The sequence below is a fragment of the Salvelinus sp. IW2-2015 genome, unplaced genomic scaffold, assembly GCF_002910315.2.
Source record: "Salvelinus sp. IW2-2015 unplaced genomic scaffold, ASM291031v2 Un_scaffold1897, whole genome shotgun sequence".
NCBI classification, from domain to species: Eukaryota; Metazoa; Chordata; class Actinopteri; order Salmoniformes; family Salmonidae; genus Salvelinus; species Salvelinus sp. IW2-2015.
Window position 1 is genome coordinate 54,925 of NW_019943258.1, and position 7,496 is coordinate 62,420.

Genomic DNA, 7,496 nt, shown 5'->3' on the forward strand with positions numbered 1-7,496 from the left:
TACCAACATATTGTTATCCCCTGTTCCGTCTAGTCCGTCAGGTTCATCAGGAGGAGCAAGGACCGTATTCGGGGAGAATTGTGAGGCATGCCAGACCACAACGCCATCCATCCTCTTAAAATCAAATGGTGCTTTATGCCAGGCCCTCGCTGGGGGGCATCAAAAATCAATGGTGCCTTTTAGCCAGGCCGCTCGCTGGAATCAAAATCTAATGATTTAGGTGACTTTAAAGCCAAGAGGGGCCCTCGCTTTGATCAAAAATCATGGTGCCTTTAGCCAGCCCTCGCTGGATCAATAATCAAATTGGTGGACTTTCAGCCGTAGGCCCTGCTGGAATCAAAATCAATGGTGCCTTATAGCCAGCCCCATCGCTGGATCAAAATCAATGGTTAGACTTTAGCCAGGCCCTCGCTGGATCAAAATCAATGGTGACTTTAGCCAGGCCCTCGCTGGATCAAAATCAATGGTGTCTTTAGCCAGGCCCTCGCTGCATCAAAATCAATGGTGTCTTTAGCCAGGCCCTCGCTGGATCAAAATCAATGGTGTCTTTAGCCAGGCCCTCGCTGGATCAAAATCAATGGTGTCTTTAGCCAGGCCCTCGCTGGATCAAAATCAATGCACAGTATTTCAGCATGCATTGCAAGGGGAAAAAATATATAAATATGAACTGCATACCAAACATTCAATCATGTGGAGTGACAGCGGTGTATGGAAGAGTGAATCTCTCTCCATGGCTAGGACACGTTAGAGGGAGATTGTAATGTCAGTACATAGCACAAGTCCAGAGGTATGTGTGTACATTCCAGAGCCTCCCAAACATGATTTTTGTACTACTGACAAGTACTACTACAATGGCCAGAATATTAGTGGTCTTAAAGTAAATAAATATCCAGTATACTGTATTTATATTCTGAATACACTGAATAGACAAGCATGGAAAAATACATGATGCTTTTCAATTCATAGTCATTGTCTCTGTGGACTGACAGGTTGTCTGAATAATTTTCAGTTTCTGCATGTGTGAAGACCTCACCAACAGTTATGCTTGACCCACTGTTCATAACAGATAGAGGGTGAGAGGAATCACCTTATTTATTTACTGTTGTGAATTACCATCCAACCATGTAACCTATTGTTGATTTTTCTGTCTAAATAGATTTAAACGTCATTATAAAAAAGTTACACCCTGCAAAATGATTTGGGAAAAAACTGATATGGAAGAGGTTCAGACTGCTACGTTATTTAAAGGACAAACGTGCGCATCTCAGGAAAGTACCTTCTAAGGTCTTTTTTATCTCCTGCCATGTTGTGCTGACCAATCTGTTAGAGAAAATACAAAGAAATTAACACATTATAATTTAGACACAGACAGGTTTTAGCAGTAAAAGGAAATATGCATACGTGCATTCAAATATGGCCCAACAGACACACATGCTTGCATGCATATAGGCTCTCGACACACATCCACAAAATGATAAACAAATAAAAATGAGGAATACCAGACACACACTCTACTTCATAGAATTCCACTCAGCTATATCATAAATAAATTAGGCCAAAATGATATTTCCCTATTAGTTCATTTGCCTTTTTTTCTCTCTTTTGAATAATGAATGTTTATGAAATAGCCAGGAGAATTATAATTTCCTCTATTAACTCTACATATTTTTTAAGCCTACATTTACATTTCTCAATGGTTCTTATATCTAATATTATAATATCTAATCATCGAGCAGAGAGAAAAACAACGAAAGTCTTTCAGTTCAAAGACCTATTAGATTTTAATCTGCTTCCCATATATTCAAAACAACAACAACAAAGAAGTAAAGCAAAGCTTTCACCGGTGCATTCAAAAGACAATGATTATAAAACACCAGTGATTTTTTAACAGACATTTTTATGGTATAAGTGTATTTCTCCTTTAAGAACTCTCCTTCTCACGGCTTTATAATAAATATATGCAAAACTCCATTAGAGCATAAACAGCCCACAGACACCCAGCTCTCACACCCACTCCTCACAACATGAAAAAAAACAGATACCGGCATCGCTTTCAATGAGAGCTCTGCCTTTCAAAACTGCTTTGGTGTCCTACAAATTACCATATGTGAGGGTATTTACCACTCTACAACATTTCTGTGTGTTTCCATGAAAGTTCAGTCTGTCCGCTGTGATGAACAAAATGAAATGCCTGCTTCTTGTTGTTGCACGCAATTAGGCCCTTGCGAAAGACAGCGAGGGCAGTTTAACATTTCATAGGGCCTGTAATTATTCTTTAACTGTTAGAAAGTGCTGTCCCTCAGGAGCCAATTACTTGAAAAGCGCTCATCACACAAGATATATACAAACAAATCCTTCAAGCACAAAGTAAATGTGAAACATAAAACGGGATGAGAACACGGAAGCCATACCAATCAGTTTGGTGGGAGTAATTTACTTAAGAGAAGCACCCCGTTGTGTTAGATAATTATGACACCGACCAGCACCTCAAACGAGAGCCTCTGGCTGGTGTAACCCTTGGGTTGTACCGTGGCGGAGATCTTGAGGCTATACTCGGCCTTGTCTCAGGATGGTAAGTTGGTGGTTGAAGATATCCCTCTTGGTGTGGGGGCTGTGCTTTGGCAAAGTGGGTGGGGTTATATCCTTCCTGTTTGGCCCTGTCCGGGGGTATCATCGGATGGGGCCACAGTGTCTCCTGACCCCTCCTGTTTCAGCCTCCAGTATTTATGCTTCAGTAGTAGTTTAAGTGTCGGGGGGCTAGGTCGATCTGTTATATCTGGAGTACTTCTCCTGTCTTATCTGTGTCCTATGTGTGAATTTTAGGAAGCTCTCTCTAATTCTCTCTTTTCTCTCTTCTTTCTCTCTCTCGGAGGACCTGAGCCTAGGACCATGACTCAGGACTACCTGGCTGATGACTCCTTGCTGTCCCCAGTCCACCTGGCCGTGCTGCTGCTCCAGTTTCAACTGTTCTGCCTGCGGCTATGGAACCCTGACCTGTTCACCGGACGTGCTACCTGTCCCAGACATGATCGGCTATGTGAAAGCCAACTGACATTTACTCCTGAGTGCTGACTTGCTGCACCCTAGACACACTGTGATTATTATTATTTGACCATGCTGGTCATTTATGACTTTGAACATCTTGGCAATGTTCTGTTATAATCTCCACCCGGCACAGCCAGAAGAGGACTGGCCTCCCTCATAGGCCTGGTTCCTCTCTAGGTTACTTCCTAGTTTTTGCCTTTCTAGGGAGTTTTTCCTAGCCACCGTGCTTCTACACCTGCATTGCTTGCTGTTTGGGGTTTTAGGCTGGGTTTCTGTACAGCACTTTGAGAATCAGCTGATGTAAGAAGGCTATATAAATACATTTGATATGATGTATGGGTCTGATGATCAGGGAGGAAAAGTGGGAGAGGAGGGAAGAGAACAGTGAGGATCGGGTCTAGACGGGTATCAATGGTATTACTACAGTAACTTCATAATCATCCTCAGCCATCATATCAACCTAACTCTCTCTCTCTCTTCTCTCTCTCTCTCTCTCTCTCTCTCTCTCTCTCTCTCTCTCTCTCTCTCTCTCTCTCTCTCTCTCTCTCTCTCTCTCTCTCTCTCTCTCTCTCTCTCTCTCTCTCTCTCTCTCTCTCTCTCTCTTCTCTCTCTCTCTCTCTCTCTCTCTCTCTCTCTTCTTCTCTCTCTCTCTCTCTCTCTCTCTCTCTCTCTCTCCACTAGTCTTGTCTTTACGTCCTGCGGCGTTTTGGTGCTTTCTAAACGTGTGTTAATGCCTGGCTAACATCAGGCCCATCCAATGATAGTAACCCTGTGAATGTTTATTATTTCTTCTCATGCAAGCACTTGTGCTAAATGACTCCTACTACCCACCACTGAAGAGCTCTGTGCCACGCAATGTATACTGACATAGATAAATCTTGATTGGTTGAGAGTTGTGTTAGAGGAGTAGAGGCCTGCTAGCTGGCTGAAGTAGTGGTATAGTAGGCCTATGGGAGATGCCTGGGAGAGGAGACAGGATCCCACAGAGTCACGATGCTCCAACCAGCCCATTCCAAATAAACACTAGGCCAGCCCCAGCTTTCACAAACAATCATTTCACAGGAATTTCTGTTATATCCACTTTCACTCCAAAACCAGTAAACCTGGGCCTCTCTCGTCTCTTTCTCTCTCTCTCCCTCCTTTTCTCCTCTTTCTCTCTCACACACAAAAACCCAACCACAACTCAGCTTTGCATGTCTCCCTTGTTCCATTTGCTGGTGCTAACAGCCATGTACCTCAACCTGTCCTGACCCCCCCCCCCCCCAACACACTCAGGATGGGGTATTCAAATAGCCCTGGAACTGGGAGAGCTGGCTTAAACCCATATCTGTCCGACACCTGAGAGGGCTTTTATTTTTCTAAAGGATCAGCAATACCGCTGCATCCTCTGTGTCTCCAACCAGACACACACACACACACACACACACAACACACACACACACACACACACACACACACACACACACACACACACACACACACACACACACACACACACACACACACACACCACACACACACACACCACACACACACACACACACACACACACACACACCACAAGGCTGCTACGCCTTGTTCTATTGTCCTTGAGATTATATTGTAGCTGCATCTCCAGAGCCCCAGCCATAACCTCAAAATCCTATTTAGACAAATGAACATTGGTCTCCCGTCGCAGCGCTGCCAACCCTTTCTGATGTAATATAGGAGATGGATTGCTTTGGAAATCATTATCGGATGTACCGGCCTATCTATTGTCATGTTGCCTCGGTAAAACAGAACAGACTAAATGCTGTGTGCCGCTCATATTAACAGGGGAAGTTTAGAGCTGCCCAGTTATGCCTTCATAAAATCATAAGTGGACACGAATGTGATTGATGCTGAAATAATGTGTGTGTGTGTGTGCTTGCGTGCGTGTGTGTATGTGCTTGTGTATTGTTTCTTAAGCCTATTGCATCACTCTGGTTTTCCCACAGACACACACACACCACATACAGGAGGGTCTTTTCCCAAACACCATAACTGTTGTGTTGTCTGTATGGTTCAGTATGAGACTGACTGAGAGAGAAACAAAGCTGTCTAAACCCCATTTGGTTTAGAGGCAGCCCATATGGAAACTTACCAACTAGTGCTAATGCAGCTAATAGGATGTTCCACTCTAAATAGGAGCTCATGTTAATACCAAGATTTTCATTCATGCTGGAAATTGTAGTTTTAAATTACAGTTTAATGCTTCAGATTTTTTATAAAAATCCCCCCCAAAAACCTTCACAGCAACACAAAAATTACCACAGCAACTGAACAGAGCCCCAGCTTCCCATTGTCAGCCAATTACTATGCAATCTCTTTCTTATGACTGAATAGCTCACTGTTAGCAAATAATGAAAAGGCAATTATGGCAAAGCTGTGTTCATATTACCCTCTTCATTTTATGCGGGCTGTAATTATTGTCAATCCTAGAGGCTTACTCTACCATGTAAGAGGCAGCAGGAAGAAGATGGAGTGGGCTGGTGCATGGCAAATTGGAAATGTCACAGCTACCTTTTTATCAGCAACACTAGACCTCTATACACACACGCACGGGGGCACACACACACACACTTACGACGATGCGCGTACACATGCAGGAGCGCGCACACACGCATGTACATACGCACGTGCAAGCAGGTGCACCAACACACACACACACACGGTCATACACATGCACCTGCCAAAACACTCCTGGACCCAGGGATCTACTGCAAACATATATTCACAAAGAACCCCCCCCTCCACCCACACACACACACACACACAAACACAGACACACACCATCATCATATATTCACACTAACAAAATTGTGTGTGTTTTGCAGAGTCTTCACCTCAAGCTGTTGCCGTAACTGAGGTATAGCACTAACGGCTAAAAAAGAGAAGAAGATGGAGAGAAGGCGGGAAAGAAAATCACACATTGCTTTTGTTCTTTTTACCCTCCTCAAAAAAACAATGATTCCCAGAAGACTCCTGCATGGGTTTCTTTCTGTGCCAGTGTCTGTCTAGAAGCAAAGTGGTGGAAATATTCCTTTTGCCGTGGTCCCTCATTAGCTGTCTCCATGCTGTTCAGTAATGGGGAGTGGCACATAAATGATTCCCTTTATAGGGTTTGATGTGCCACACTGAGCGGACCAGAGCCCAGTATGGACAAGCCCTCCCCYGATGGAGAGAACAGGAGGAGAGCTGGAAGAGAGAGAGACCGTGTGACATGCATGACAAGCGGTTCGCGGGCGCACGCTAATTCTAATGGSCGCTGGTGACCCTTAAAAACACATTTAATCAATGTTTCTCTAAGTGCCACTAGCAGAGGTACTGCACATCATTAGAGCTGCATATCAATAACTGCCATGCATAGGAACAACCACAAGTGCAGCTCCTCGCACGTAATAACYCTGAAGTAGCTCATCTGCTAGCTATACYTATAGCTAACGAGAATGATTTACGGTAGGGAGGGAGTACAGAGAGGAAGATCTTCTGTCGATACTGMAMCAGACAAATCAAAGTGAATAAACAATGTCATGATGGTAGCACACCTAGACAGGAAGCAGGAGTACTAACACYATGCTGACAGGAGACGATTCAAGGTCAGCCTTTCAGCCCACTAACAGCACCGTTTCAGGTGCTACACGCTAAATAAGAGTAGACGTTCGTGTATCTACCTGGCATACAGCACGTTTAGAATCATTTTTCAAAGTTAGATTTTTTTCCCCACCTCCCCCGCTCATTTTTTTGTTTTTCTTTTTGTCCCACAGAAGCTGCTTGCTGCTCCTTTTGTGTTTAACAAGATTTCTTGAAAGTGCACGTGAGGGAAAAGTGCATTTGTTAAGAAAAGGKGTTGCACTGCTACTCACAAGGCTGCCGAGCTGCCGAATGTGKTTTTCAAATAGGTAGTGAAGGATGTCACAACCATATTACTTCCTCTAACATAATAGCATCGTCTACCAGGCTCAACACAAAAGAGAAGGCAGAGAAACATCACAGGATCCGGGAAGAAAAAAGCCTRCTTTTAACTTTCAAAACTCCTTAAGTTCTCTGAGCACACAGACACACAGACTTCCGTGAGCCGCCAGCTTCTGTGTGCCAGCTACTTGGAAGAAGGGTGGGAGAAAAAAACAATGTTGTCATTACAGCTTACTTGAGTGTCATTTTGGCAGACCTCGTTACATTGCTGCTTGACTTTAGAAGMGTAACTGAAATCCCTTCTCTGTTGTCTTCTGGCCTCGTGGCTGTTAGGTATGTTTACAAGGCACACAAATAAACCAATGATGGCAATTTATTTCACTTCACTCAGCACCGTGTTTTTGAATTCCACCAGCAAAATGTGGGAATATGGTGACAGATACAGATGGAATCAATCACAGACATTTTGTGTATGTTGCGGAGATGTTTTCCTCATCCTCATCTTTCTTTACCGGATT